This window comes from Amblyomma maculatum, chromosome 3 (assembly GCF_055883805.1).
Source record: "Amblyomma maculatum isolate TAMU_Amacu chromosome 3, ASM5588380v1, whole genome shotgun sequence".
NCBI lineage: Eukaryota > Metazoa > Arthropoda > Arachnida > Ixodida > Ixodidae > Amblyomma > Amblyomma maculatum.
Genome location: NC_139346.1, coordinates 202,634,900 through 202,650,230, shown reverse-complemented (window position 1 = coordinate 202,650,230; position 15,331 = coordinate 202,634,900). Strand labels below are relative to the sequence as shown.

The window sequence follows — 15,331 nt, the reverse complement described above, 5'->3', positions numbered from 1 at the left end:
TACACGGGCGCGGGCATACAGGTATACCTGGTGAGCGCAGTCAGTAAGGAACACGCCCAGACACGATCTGGCTCTCAGTTTCGGCTCACCGGGCGAACCGAATACGCGTCAACTCTTCCTTACTCTCGAATCTAACTTAGTCGTATTTCTTCTAAGCGCAGCCTTTCTATGCGTAGCCCATTTCGCGAGCCCAATAACCTTTGCACACCCTCAGTGCGCGCACATGCACATATTTATGCTTCCTTTAGCTCGCACCCGGGCACGTCACGATGGCCCCAATCGATCGAATGCCGCTTTCGATGAAGGAAGCCGACTGTTTGTTCCAAGCAACGTGCCGATACTCTCCGAGACGCGCTCGCTCGCGCACGCACACACTATAAGGCTCGCCAATGCGGACACCTCGTAGCAGAGACGCATACAATGCGCCGGAAGAAAGCAAAGCCATACACTGCATGCTCATTGAGGAAAAGAAGACGAGACGGAGGCCGGCACATCCGCAGATGCGCGCGTCAGTTCGAAAATGTGCGTCGCGTACAATAGCCGCGGGAAAAGGTCGCGCGGCGGTCTCTGAGCACTGACTCCTTCTTCCGCGATGAGATAGACTCATGATAGAGAGGCAGTATAGAGGGATGAAGCGGTCACTTTCCGTTCAACGTGGCGTAGCATCAGTGAACCGAGCGGTGGCCTGTGTGTGTTGCTGCTGTACCTCTGTGAAGCATCGTATACTACGTACACCGGTTCCCGGGAGCTTCACTACAGGTAGTTTGGCTTCTTCCTGCATTGGCTGCGGCTCGCGCTCAAGTGAAGAGGAGGAAGTCGGCACGGTATACAGCCGAAGCACTTCGTCGCGGCTATTGGGGTATATACACCGAATACTGCAAGCGCTTCCTACAACGCAAGAAACGACAGGCATGATCAGCCATGCAGTGCTAGACGCCAGCAAAACAATCGTCCCATTAGACTGGACATCTGCCGCTTCTCTTCACCGCCCTGCTATTGCTTCTCCGTTTTTGTCTGCGATGCGCTCGACGATGTCTTCGATTGTATGCATACTGCGGCATAAAGAAACGCCCCGCTGTCCCCCCGAGTGTGCAGTATGCATTGGTGAGGAGGAAGGTCGTAGCGGTGGGAAGCCGGTTAGCGAGGGTATCGACACACCACTGGTTGCTTAGAGGTGTCTTCCTTGTTGTCCGTGATAATTACGTGACCCGCGGCGGCCGTGCAGCTCGAAACTATTCAGGCGGTGCGAGCTGGGAGAGGCGGTCAGTTCCGTGTTCTACCGACTCTATACAATCCTGATCCAATGGCCGCCGCTGAAGACAGCCGCCGCTACGCCGTGTTGCTCTTAACAAGCGTAATTAACGCTGCGTGGAAAGTGTCGAGGGGACACATCTTCAACTTCCTGTTTGTATGTTACAGCAAGAATCTTCAAGGGCTGTCTAGTGCACTCGAGGACGGCTAGTTCGTACAACTTTGTGATGTCTTGATCTCCACTCCACCCAGCTGCTTTTTCTAGCCAGCATTTAATATTCCAGTGCTGCCGGGCTACAGAGAAGCCTCGAATCATACACCAGTGCATCTTTATAGGTAGATTGTACGGCAAGGCAGACAAAGATGACTAAGTAAAATTACGTAATAAACCCTGTAATATTTTGTTTTAGGCAACACTTTGACTATTGGGACCATACTCCCGTCTATATGTATGACTCAGCAACCTCTGCTAGTTCTGCTTGCGCCGTGGTGATTCCTTCCAGGCAGACCAAGATAAACCGACTAATTTCGTATAGGACTACCTCCATTTGGGCAGAACTGATCGCACTTCATGCAGCTAAGTGCATCTCTCAACAAACACCTAATAAATTGCTTTGTATTTTGTAATTCTAAAGCTGCCCTAGAGTGTATATAACCTGCCTTGAGCCATGGCGCCCACGGGCAACTTGTAGCGGAGGTATGACATTTACACCATCAGGCGGTGGAAAATGGTCACGAAATCATCTTCTATTGGCCACGAGGCCACAGTGGCATTGTTGGCAACGACTTAGTTGACGATGCTGTTCGATCGGCTCGCGATACAACCAAAGTTGTCACAAGAGCCGACGCAGCAAGGCTCCTTCGAGTGCTCACCCGAAACATGACCAGAAGTTACGGTCTACACCTGGAGGCTGGACATCCTGTTCGCATCCCTTACTTAAACCGCAAATACCATTCCACCATCCCCACTCTGATGCTACGCTGTTGTGCCGCCTGTGGCTTGGAGTGGCGTTTACAAACGCCTGTTCCCATCTCATCGCAACGGCAGACTCTCCACTGTAAGAGCAGTGCGGGTGTGATGAAACAATTGGGCACATAATGTGTGAGTGCCATAGGTTCAAGCGAGATCGTGCTTTTCAGGCTGCTACACTCCGCTGCTTGGACTCTCGTCCTCTTACAGAAGCAAATATTCTGAGGCCTTGGGCAAAAGCTTCATCACAACGAAAAAAGGCGAAATGATCTGAAGTTCTTAAAGGACTCGGTGTTGAGTTGCTGACTATAAACTTTAAGTAAGCCCTCTGTCCTCTTATCACAGAGGACTATAGACATGTGCAAAATTCATTTTGTTGCTGCTCTTTTTTTTCCTTTTCTTCCTTTGTTCTCCTCCGCACGTGTAGGACAGACTACTGGTCGTCGCTTAGTTAATTTATCTGCCTTTCCGTTCTCCTCCTTCTTCCTCTCTAAGGCCTTCATCAGAGAAGATGAGTTCACTCTACAACACTTCTGACCCGACATCGTGGTGCGAGTCAGACTTTCAACCCCCTTCGGAGGGTAATTATTTACTCAATCGACAGTGCACGCGCTTTGTGATGAAACACCACCGTGCCACCGAGTCTGATGATGACAGAGGTGTGCAAGTGCAATAGAACTAACGTGGTACGTGCTTAAAAAAAAAAAAAAAAAAAGCACTTTCGAAAAATTTGAAAAATAGAGCGTTTGATAAAAAGAAAAAAAAAATATTTCCAGGTATTTACCCACATCGCGACGAACGCAGTTTACTACAAAAACTTCTCATTATAAAGTTAAAGACATAAAGCTCACTAATTGAATTAAATCTCGCTTATTAATGTTCCAATAAAAACCAGTGCGATTATTAGTGTCAGCGGGAATTCGAAGCCGTGGATAAGATGGCGCTATATCAAGTTTTTGATTGTACGAAAAACTTATGCTAAGCACTACGGCGCGGGAAAATGTGGCGTTTTGTTGTTGTTGTTGTTTTTTTTCGCTCAAATGCGAAACTAAGCGCATTGGACGTGTAGTAAGCTGGTTGGCAACGCGATGTGTGCTAATGACTTGTGACAGCGAAAGCGGCGCCAAATTTGAGTTGTCTGCTCTACTCTGTTCTGTCCTGCACTTTTATTTTTTTTCTTCTCAATTCTTATCAACCTATCAAAACCAACGACCACGCAGTCTGCGGTAACTGGCCTATTCCTTGCGCCAAGCTGCGAAGCGGAATAATCATGACTTGGCCTGATAAAGGGTGCAGTTTGAATTAGGCGCCATATAGCCACAATTAGGCGCAGATGCTGCGTTTTCAAATTATATTCCTGCGCGTCTATTAAGCTAACTTTTGTGCGTAAAAAGCGCCCGATTTTCTTGGCACTGACATTAACCGACCAACTGAGTTAATTGTAACGGTTAGTGCATCTTAAATAATTAGCTATATGCTTAAAAGACTCTTCCTAGTAAAATAGGTCTACCGCGGCTGAGTATCCGTATCTTAAAATATTTGTTTTCCACTTCCAACTCCTTACTTTCATTGATTTTGAAAGTGTTCGTGGAAACACCTGGTACATAAACCATCCTCGCCATGCACGGTGAAAGCAGAAAATCCCGCATAATGACCGCTTTGTGGGAAGCCCCACAGATCATCTTACCGTGACTAAACGTGATTTTTCTCTATTGCTCTCCATTTCCTCTCTCTGTCCCATCTCGGCAGCTTCGAAACGCTGCGACGAGGCCCCCGGAAAATAATGAGAGCGCTGAATGCAACGCAGGGCACATCATAGACTGCATCGAGGCTGCGACCTGTGAATAACGACTCCGGCGGTTTTCTAGCTAAAATGAGGTCAGGAAGTGCTGTACAAAGCGTTTTCTTATTTTTTATTTGCTTTGTGCTTAGGCAGGCACTTTCGACGAGGATGAGCGAAGGCCGCCGAGCTTGCATTCGTAAGCGTGTGGCACCCGCTGCCGTCTATGCCCCCCCCCCCCCCCCCCCCCCCTTATTCCGTTTTCTTGGCATTCTGTCGCTCGGAAACATAAGAGGGGATTACGAGACAGCATCTGTTCAACAGTGGCACGTAACCTGCTTTAATTATAAAACGGGGTGTTTCAGCTGAGGTGAACCAATTTCTTTAAGAAACATGCCGTAAACTAGAATGCTAATATCGCTTTTGGCGGCGACCCTTGTTTCGTCAAGCGTCCATTCGTCCGCTGTGATTACGTAGTCAGAAAATTAAATTTCGTCTAGCGCGAACTTGCGATTACGTAGGTCCATCTTTAGGCCATTGACGGTGATTGTTCTCTGTTCTCAAATTTAACGTCGGGGGTGACAAATGATGTCTTGTGAACGCTTTCAGCTCTAACTCGAATAGTTAGAAAGACTGCCTTGACAACCAGTACGGTGAAATAAGCTGGGCCTTCCCCACGATATCGTCGATGACGTCTTCCATGATCGTCATAAGGTTGAAGGGCTAAGCTTCATTGAGCTTCCGATAGTCGTGGACGATTTTTCGTGTCTTCGTGGGGTTGTTGGACGGAGTGGTTGGTCTACGACTATCGTTAGAATGCATTCGCTCACACTTAGCCAAATTATACTTTTGTAAACATTGTCTTCACAAGTTCTTTGATAAATTCTCGGTCAGCTGGAGAGCGCCTGTTGCATGGTGTCCGGCACGCTGTTCCGCAACTCTATTCTGGGTTCGTAGTGTGGACGCATGCCAGTTGCTTCTGTTTTCGATGTGAAAGCTTCTTGTTGGTTGTCTATGACAGACCTTAGCACGTCCTCGTGTCTTTCATTTACTTGCTTTGTCATTCTCGACACCGCGTCTTTTACGAGAGGCATGGAGTTGTAATCATGGTAAACACAAGTCTCTCGCGTTTAGCCACACAAAGCCGCTGTATTGTGAGCAGGCTCATTGGCGAAGCCATCAAAGTCGCCCGTTCTGAGGATTTTGGTATTTGGCATGACGAGCTCAGTGACGCATTAGTAAAGTTGATCATTTGCACAAGAGTAGCATCGTTGACGCAGCGCCTGTCTGAGAATGAGATCGACCGGCAGTGGCTTCTTGGAGAAGCACTTTCGTTGCTCCAACATGCGGCGTTGCTGCGCGGGACGGATTAATGCTCTAATTCCAGGCCTAACTAATTACGTAGTTTGCCAAGCGTGCATGCGAATGCCTTGGCAAAGGGCATGTTCGTTGTGGATAATCACGTTGGCTCCCCTATCGATGCAAATATTGAGCGGTCGTTTGCTCACGTTGCCGATAACGATATTCAATAGCGCATTAAACAATTCTTGTCTGATGGATGATGCGTCCTTGTCAGTGTCGCTGTCCCTGCCAGATCGTCGCCGTCTTGAGGGTAGCTGCGGTTTTGGCTGCATTCGCGGGACAGATGGCTGATATCGCCGACGCATGACCTTGCCGTAGCGCAAATCGGTTTTCACGCGGTCTGTCATCGTCTGGAGGAGCGTTCTTTGGTCCGCTAAAACGACTGGCTTGGATGCTTTGGCTCGTCAAGTGGCGTAATCCGATCAATGTTGCAAGCGGCAGAGGTTGTCCTGTGGCCTCGATCTTGAGCTGAGCTGAGTAGTCGATGAGTTCTGTAACTGTTGTACAACACTGCGCCGCCACTGGATTCGCCTGGTGCCATTTTCGATCTCACTCAGGATGAGGGAGATCCGCTTTCCTAGGCGTCAAGTAGGTGCGGCGTCTTGTAAAATTACGGCGTACTCCATGTACTCATACATGCACTCCATGACGTAGTTATATGTTTGAAGACATCGTTTCCTCTGGAGGTCAAGAAATTCTTCCATCGAGAGTTCTCGTCTGAAGCGGGAGGTGAAGCTTCTTTGCCCTCGTGCCATGTGTTGTATCTTATTTTATAGGAGATGGGTGCCAGTCTGTTGCGGCTCCCGTGAGACGTGTTGCTGTGCTAATCAGCGTTAGCGACTCCATCCAGTGCGGCAGTGCCGCGCCCTTGAGAGAACCAGCAAATTACACTTCGCTGTGGATTTTAGTTATACAAAGGGATTGAAGATGATGTGTCACTCGTTGAGCGGCTCTGCCCAGAGGGCGTAGCTACGGAAGTCCTTGTCTGCTCACTAGACAGCTATCTTTTATGGAGGCGTAGCAACAATTGCTAGCATATTCGGTGCATCATCACTAATGGCGCAAGTTGACTGTACGTGGATGCTCTACTTTCATCCGAGTCATAGCGAGCGCATATATGGTTGCCACTTGCCGTTGGTGGTGGCGATTCTTCTGTCGTTCCGGCTCTCACGCCGTGTGCAAGAACGGGAGCTAGAGGGCGGTTCGTCCGGAATAGGTATTTATTTATTTATTTAATAATTTAATAATTTATTTATTTATTATTAACAGCGCTTTGGTAAGGCATTACAGTAACCTTTTCCGTTGGCGTTGGGACATCTGGGCTGGTGCCATGCCCTTCAGGTACGATTTTCGTAGTCTTTGGGCAAACCGCGTGCGGACGATCTCTGCCTTGGCATGGGGCCCCTTGATTGTTGACAGTGCCTCCAGCTATACGCCTGCCTGTCGTAATCATTGTCAGCCTGGCTTGTCGTTAGCCTATCCGCCTCCAAGGACACCCGTCAACAAATATTGACTTCGAAGATTCGTTTCCGAAACAAGAAAGTTCGCGGGATTTCAGCTCGCCCTCGAGCTAGCTCTTCGTGGTGCCCAGATGGTTGCAGTCGACCGAGGACAGCATCCAGTAGAAGAACGTCGAGTCGACAAGGTTCGCCGGTGAGCCTTTCCACCTTCAGGGGTTGTGTTTAACTGTCAGCTGCGCCACTCTTTGGTGGGGAACAAAACAGATCTATTAAGGACGACATTTGAATTTAGATGAACGCCAGTGTACAATTCCAAGGAAGATCACGCCTGTGCGGACTAAGCCGCTCGGATGCGGCCTCTTGGTCTCATGTGGACTGCTGTGAGTTGGGAGCTCGTCTCTGCCTCCCTCAATTGGCCCGTTTATTCCTCCTGGCAGCGTAGGGTTCCTCCTCTTCACTTCGCGAGCTGCGGAAGGCATCAGCGATATTTCATCTTTTCTGAGAAGTCTCGGCTGCTGTGATGTGCCCGGATGTCTTAGTGTGGTTGGAGCAGGACGGCCGCTTAATTGGCTTTCGCAGGTGCGGTTCGTATTTCTTGGTGATTGGAGCCTCGTTGTCTCCCTGGGCCATATATTTGCAGCAAGTGGAGTGGATGTCGGAGGCTATAAGTTGTCAGATAAGCAGTTCTAGGGCCTATTTTCCCTTCGAATGGGCACGGTGTCGTCACAACAAAGAAACTTAGAAAATGCTTGTCGGCAGCCTGTCGGCAGCTCGTCATTTTCCAACTTTTCGCCCCGATTGTACAAGAAGTAGACGGCATGGATGTCTAGTGCAGATACACCACAGATGGGTAGGAGTTTAAAAGAAATAAATGAGGGCAAAGAAAGGCAAGTTCGTCGGTGAACAGAAAGCTGTAGGCAGTAGACTTGAACAGAGTAAGAAAATGAGCCCACGCTTCCGGCAGAATAGTTGGTAACAGACTGGAAAGGACAGTTTACATAACATATAGAGCTAACCTATATGAGCACGTAACATACGCTCCACGGGCTTCTTAATTACTATTATCCTCGTTGGAAACTAGCATATATCATCCTCTCCGGCACACTGATGCATGCGGCAAAGGAAAAAGCCGCCAAAAAGAAAAAAAAATACAACCGTCGACGCAAGGATCAACTGCTTAGACAAATCGCAGTCTTCAGGTGTTTTAAAACGCCTCCTCTTGCAATATCTTCTCCTAAGAGGGTTAATTAAGAGTCCTTCTTTAAACTCCCTTTGAAGAAACGATGGTAGGTGGTGGTAAAACATTTTAGTTGGCGACGGCCGTCTCGTGCGTGGTTGCCAGCTCCGCGAAGAGCGCAGAAGGAAGAAGCGAGAAGAGCAGGTAACGCCCCTTTTCGCTTCACGTTCGTTGAGGGTGGCAGGAAAACAACAAGGAAGACGGAGGAGTCGCCGCCACCGCCTGAGGAGCTTAGAGAGAGAGAGAGAGAGAGAGAGAGAGAGAGAGAGAGAGAGAGAGAGAGAGAGAGAGAGAGAGAGAGAAGCAGGGCGGTGCGCTTGGCCGTGACCGTGGCGCGAAAAGCCGTTCTTCGTTTGCTACTATATATGCGCCGCGAAGTTTGTGAGCGGAGAGGTTGGCGGTGCCCTTCCGTTACTTAGCATCCGGCATACGGCGCGGCTTCTGTGGCTCTGTTTACGCTCGCCGAGGTCGTAAATCCCGGCAGCTCTCCGCGTTTGTTTCTGCTGGTGGCAAACATATGTGCGTGCGAAGAGCTCGTGCTGGCCTATCCTCGAGCCACACACGGCTGGGGCACGTCTGCTGACTGAATTATATGTGTCAGAAAAGAAAGAAAGAAAGAAAGAAAGAAAGAAAGAAAGAAAGAAAGAAAGAAAGAAAGAAAGAAAGAAAGAAAGAAAGAAAGAAAGAATCTCTTTCTTTCCGCATCTGCCGCAGTGCACCATGACGACACCTACTGATACAGGCAACTCGCGCTTACGTTCGAACTTCATTATATAAACATACTGCTAGTTTGAAATTGAGGGCTATGTTTGCGAATCATGCTGTGAAACCGACCGAACTTGAATAGGCAGGAACGAAGGCAAACGTAAGCTTCACTCTAAATTCCATTGCGAAGCAGAGAAAACAGCTCATTTTAAATGACCTTCTTCGGTGTTGGCTTCGAAGTTCGAATTTACAGCAACCTCGTGCTTTAAGCATCCAGTGCCACCCACTCACCTCGCTCCATCGCTGCCAGTCCTGGCCCTCTAGTGGGTAGAAGATTTAAGCCTACCAACGGGCGTAAAGAACTCCAGCAACAACGGCAGCGCCACTAGCGGCGAGGAACGTATCTTCTGCGGAATACTCGCCAGCTGCAATCCAATCGTGGCGCGAGTGCTGCTACTCATTCAGTTTGCTAAGACAGCCAGTTTCACACATGAATGTTTACATTGTCCGGTGTGCAGGCATGCACATGTAATATTTCACTGTCTAAACTCGGTTTGCACAGCTCAAGTTCCTTGATCACAGATGTCCCGCGGAAACGTTCCATCATGCACGCTAGCGTTTGTCGTTTAGCAAGAGATGAATGCTATAAGTGCGTCTAACACGTAACACTGATATATATTTATTGGTCCGGAACGTCACTGCAGAAAACGGAAGAAGCATTTAGTTGGCGGTGCGAAAGCGAAGTAACCCATCCGGCTTACTACAGCTCGGATATGTGTTACAAAAACGACACTCTGACCTCTTGCTAGGGGATCGCTATGTTAGTGCTAACTGCACAGCCTCTAGCTCGCTAGGTCAACTCTCACAGTTGTTATTTTGAACTGGTCGGGACGCCGCCCCATTCAATAACCAATGTGTGCTGATTTTTGAAAACAAAAACGGGAAAGACACTTCTGCTGCAGAAATTGTTCCTATATCAAGCATGCTCCTGAGCCTGCAGCGCCCTAAAGAAACTGCGGACTGACTGGAAACCTCGCGCACGCTGGAAAATTACGAAAATAAAAAAAAAAAGGTTTAGGGATTTTTTTTTTTTTTTGCCTACGTCGTAATGGTTCCTTTCGGATATCTCCCATATAAAAATATCTTCAGTGGTTAAGTTGGTTTAATAAAGTTTATTCTAGCTGGCATCAACTGATTTAATTATGCTGTAACAGTTTGGCTATTTAGAATATTTACATTAATCCGAGCCTTATGTTAATTAGTAATTACTCCCTTCATTCACAGGTTTTCTCCTCCACCAGTTGCTTTGAGTTCATTTTCGACCTGCACAAACGTCTTAAGCTGGTGCTCGGCTGGCTCGTAACCGAAACATCACGTCTTGAACAACAGCTCGAGCGCTGTACCGTACTCGCATTTCATTTTTATTTTTGCTTGTCGGTACTACAGCCGCAGGATTGCAGGAGTGCAAGTTGCTTTCGTCTGAAGTGTTTTATCCCTCTGGTGCGATAAATGCTCTAAATAATATCCGGTAACTGCGATTTCACGGGAAATGCAGACAAGCACGTGTCCCAATGGCAGCAACGGGCACACGTTACCTATAGCCGCGCGGGTGCGCTATAACACTTCAAAAGCGGCAAGTATGTAAGTTCACATATTGCGCGCATTTATTACGTGGAACGTGCATTTCAGTATATTATCTCAGAGGCTCCCAACAACACCTTCTTCATGCCATATGCGTTTCCTACTCCATTAAAACAGTCCTTCATTTTAAATTTCTTGTGCGAAAAAGAAAAAAAAAAAAGGCTCGTTCTTTATGCAGTATACTGCCGAAACATTTATGTATCTGCAAGCTTTTTCTTGCTATGCCATCGGTTTTGCGATGCCGCCACCGCGAGTCTCACAGCTGCTCAATGGGCGGCGCTGCCTGCTAATAGGGTGCCTCGATGCCAGCGCCGTCAATGCTAGCGACGTCAGAATGGTGTGCGTGCGTGTGCGTGCGTGTGTGTGTGTGTGTGTGTGTGTGTGTGTGCGTGCGTGCGTGCGTGTCTGTGTGTGCGTGTGTGTGTGTGTGTGTGTGTGTGTGTGTGTGTGTGTGTGTGTGTGTGTGTGTGTGTGTGTGTGTGTGTGTGTGTGTGTGTGTGTGTGTGTGTGTGTGTGTGTGTGTGTGTGTGTGTGTGCGCGCATGTATGCGCCCACGAGAAGCTTTTTCAGCAAGGACACTCCACAAAAGGGACCTCGTGGGCCGCTTAAGATAATAATTAGTGATTATCATCCTCACTACTAATTAACACGTAGCCCCTTAATACAATTCTATTCGACCTCGGGTGACCCTAAACATGCGGAGGTGCTGGTAAATTCAATCCTGCTCCACACTCTGATCCCCCGGCCTGCCTGGTTAACTCAGTTGGCAGAGCGGCGGCAATGACAGCGTTGGTCCTGGGTTCGAACCCCGGGAAGAACAAATTTTTCATCTATGAAATTTCTGCAAAAGCTGTTACGCTTTGTGTGGGAACATTGTTCCCCCTCTGTTTTTACGCGACCGGCCATCACGCTTTCAAGCTTCTTTACAGAGGAGATAATTGACTCTCTCAAGCTGGTAGCGGGAGACGCAACGTGTGTCATGACGTAAAAAAGAGACTTCTAGACCAGGTCTGCGATGCCTCGTTAGCAGGCATCAAAGGGACCCGCCAGAGGTAGTGACTGCTGTTACTATTGTGTCTTTTGTTCTTTCGCCTCCTGCAGCAGGCGTGCGAGCAAGAGCAGGCCCTAAGGATGAGATGCGCGCGGAAAAGCTCGTCCCTAAGTGACACCCCTGCCACAGCCGGTAAGTGGGAAACTTCTTACCTAGCCTCTTAGCTGCACCACTCTGTGCAATAACAATAAAATATAGTATTTACACACGTAAATATTGTCATTGCCGCGTCGTTCCCTTAGTAACGGGCTTCTTTGCGATTAGCGAGTGAAGACGCCGCATCTGCGTAGTGGGAACGGAGTGATCGATCAACCAATACCATCGCCTAGTTGTATGACTGCGCTACGGTGAATACCGACCAGTAATTACTCTCGTTCTTCAAATCTGCTACTCCACACTGTGGGATTCCCCGAAATATGCGACCAAAGAACATTTAATGCAACAGCGTTAACGGGGGCGCTCCTCGCAAGTCGGCATTGTCGGATAACGTGAACGAAAAGGGCCGAGCACGATACTGCCAGGTGCATGATAGTTGGCAGGTGACATGGCCAGGAACTGACTGGTGTGACGTCACGAGACCAATGTCATGGCTGAGTTGGTAAGATCTGCCAACTTGGGAACTCCCATTCAGATGGGAATCGAATCTTCCGAAAGTCATAGGTCCACGCTCTTCTACAGGCCACGCGGGCATATTCGTATCTGTAGGTATCACAGGTCAACGTTGATGGCTTCCATCTGTAGCTCCTCTTTCGGTTCTTTGGCCACGACTCCTCTAATCTGTGCCACTATTATCGGTCTCAGTCCAGAGTTAAGGGCAATCCGCCCCCAAAGCGGCATAGAATTTCCAATAAGGGAGTGATTTTGTAGCGAAATATACACTAGGCTAGTTATCGGCGCATTTCGGGGAAGCGTCCCTAGTCGCTACTGCACATGCGCCATAACCATGGCAACTAGTTGCTCCGAGCCACAGAAGAGAAGAAGAAAGGAAGAGAGAAGAGGGGGAAAGGTAGGAGAAGAAGCCGGTCTAATGGAGCTAGAAGATTCAAAAAGCGCCAAGAAGAAGATAGAAGAAGAGAAGAAAGAGAACAGGACAGAGAAGAAGAAGCCGGTCGACTGAAGCAAGAAGATTCGGAAGACGCCAAGAAGATGCGCGGAGTCGCAAATCTCGCCATACGATTTGCAGCCCGTGCATAGGCGACGACAGCATGGAGTTGGACTTTGAGAACAATCCATTTGGTAGCTTTCGCTCGCATATCCAGGCTTAGCCAAGTTGAGCCGCCATCACTCCCCCCCCCCCCCCCCCCCCTTCCCCGTTGGTATCTACATAAGCCTACCGTGTCATACGGCTACAAAAGAAATCTATACAGCTTTCATAGAAAAAAAAAAATGTATATGGCGGCGCTTAGGTGGATGCGAATGAGTAATCACTCCCTTATTGCGTACTATATATCCGTCTAGTGCTCATTAGAATACAGTTATGTGAGCTAGCAGATTATGTGAAGACCATCCGACGTATATATTTAACCCAGTCGTGCGAACATGCCTGAGTGCAGCGTGCTCGACTTGGGATCCGAGGATTTCGGTGGAGACTGTAACTAGACGGGGTCTCTCGAACAGCATCGTGTGGACGTTGAACAGGTGGCTCTCCGGTGGCGTCTCTACGCACCTTTCAGTGTTTCTTAACATGCACATTCTGTGCCTCACCTTGGCTTTGGGAGGCCAAAGCACCAGGCTTTGCTTTAAAGCACTATATTTACATATGTACATATGTATAAACTAGAATCAATGAAAAGTATTTTTAGTGCAGAGCTTGCGGAGTGTTTGAACATGAATTGTCTAAATAATCTTGCTTTTTGTATTGATTATTATATTTTAGGAAACAATTACCCATAGTTTTTCACTATTCTAAATAAGCGGAAATCTGACATCACCACTAGGCACACGAGGGAACAGTCTAACCTTATTGACACAAAAAGCACAGCTACTTTTTAAGAAAAGTAATTTCTAAGTTTAAGCAGTATAACATTACGGTGAAAGCTACATTTCTGCTTCAAATGAATTCATTGCGTAACAAAATTTTTAGCGCAGGGAAAGAATTCATTACACGAATAATTAATGAGAAAAAGTGTTCAGATTTCAGTAATTTTATTATAATAATTTCATTAATCCCATGTCTGGCATAGTGGTCAAAAGTAGTCAGTGCGTTCACAACATTTCTCACACCTCGTACCCAATATTCTCAGAAAAAAAGGAGGGACAAACTTTTTAAAGCAAAACAAATAGAGAATGGGACAACGAAGCAACAGCTCGCGCATACGGCGTGCAGGAAGTGGTCTGTGTGAGGAGTGTCAGACGCAGCCCGCCCCCCCGCGATGTTCACGCTTTCTAAGATGAACGAGCTCACGCAGTCCTCATGCCGGCACAAAACGACAACAGCGGCCCTTGTGACTCTCATTCACCCGCTTCCGTTTCTCTTTATCTTCAGGGCGCAACATGAAGAGGGTTTCGCGCGCGCGCATGGCGATGAAAAGCTTGTTTTTCTCACTCTTGCTTCCCTCCAACACAAGTGGCGTATACTTTGTAAAATCTTTATTTTTCGGCGCATCATTTCGCGGACAGGAAGGGCGCTGCAGCAAAGCGGCAGTAAGCGTGCCGCCGCTTCCACCGTGGCGAGAATGAGAACAACAAGTGAAGACGCTTAGAAAAAAAAGAAGGAACATTCATAACTACTCAATAAATAACACCTACGAGCCTTGCGAACGGATGCACGTCCTAGTATAGACGTACATTGTGTAACTAGGCAACTAGGTGTTTGAGGTACACAAACTGTAGCATGGCCATCCTTACACATAGTGATATAAGGTAATAATCAATTCTGTTTAGAAAACAGCAACGTTTTTAGCTATCCCCCTTCTTTTCGTTGAGATTTGGCTGCTGGGCGACGACGTTTGAAACGACCATTAAACTTCTTTCGAGGAGGCCATCGGCACGGAAGTCACGGCGCTGCATCATTTGATCCGAGAGGTCGGTCTCGAGGAACAGAGCACATGGGCCTTTGATATGCAGTTAGGAGAGTGGGAAAAAATGTATAATGCTGGACACTATCGCGTGTGTCGCGTGTATAATGCTGGACACAGCACATGCACCGGTTTTCTCGACCAGCTTAGACGCTGTATTAACACAACAAGGATTCGGCCTTTACGGTTTGAATCGAGGCAACAAATGGAGCCCGATGTGGTCACGCATGGCTTCATAGCCCGTCATCGTAAAACATGTATGATGTTGGCGATTAGTCAGATAATGCGCACCCGTCTTCCTCTTCAATCCAGTTTGTGCGAGTAAGCGTATACCATGTCGGGACTTTATGCCAGGTGGGCTACCTCATGAGGACAACCTTCAGTGACAGTTCAAATTTCTTCTTCGAGTGAGGTCAGGAAATCAGAATTTGGCCTCACGCGAGAGCTTGTCGAGGGAGGTTGAAGTGGTGAGGTCCAGACTTTTTGCCGCTTCTGCGGCTTATGCGCGCCCCTTCCGGTACGGAGTTGAAGCGTGCCATGGCGGAGTGCATGCTATGAAGCTTGGTGTTCGTTTACCCACCGTTTGGAGACCTTATGCCGCGGCCTGTTCCCAGATTTCGGCACTCCGACGTAATTTCCGTACGTGTTGCTTAAGGGAAGACGCTTCTTAGGGAAGCGAAACTTCGAAACTGCACCCCTTACCCTCTAAGAATATGCATGCCCAATCTGGGACCCACATACGCACAACCTGAATTACAAACTAGAACGTATTCAGGAATCAGAACCGCGCTGTGCGTTTCGTTACTAACAATTATAACTTTGGCTTCAGCATAACAAATATTAAAACCGAGCTTGGG

General features: G+C 48.0%; 1 long non-coding RNA gene across 1 annotated transcript in view; it reads left to right on the top strand.

Moving 5' to 3' along the window:
• LOC146197452 (uncharacterized) overlaps nucleotides 1-11,587 on the top strand; it is a 52,675-nt gene extending 41,088 nt beyond the window's left edge. Inside the window, exon 3 of the long non-coding RNA XR_014705667.1 lies at nucleotides 11,508-11,587. This is a non-coding gene — a long non-coding RNA (uncharacterized LOC146197452). The remainder of the gene's footprint in view (nucleotides 1-11,507) is intronic.
• Nucleotides 11,588-15,331: the final 3,744 nt, after the last annotated feature.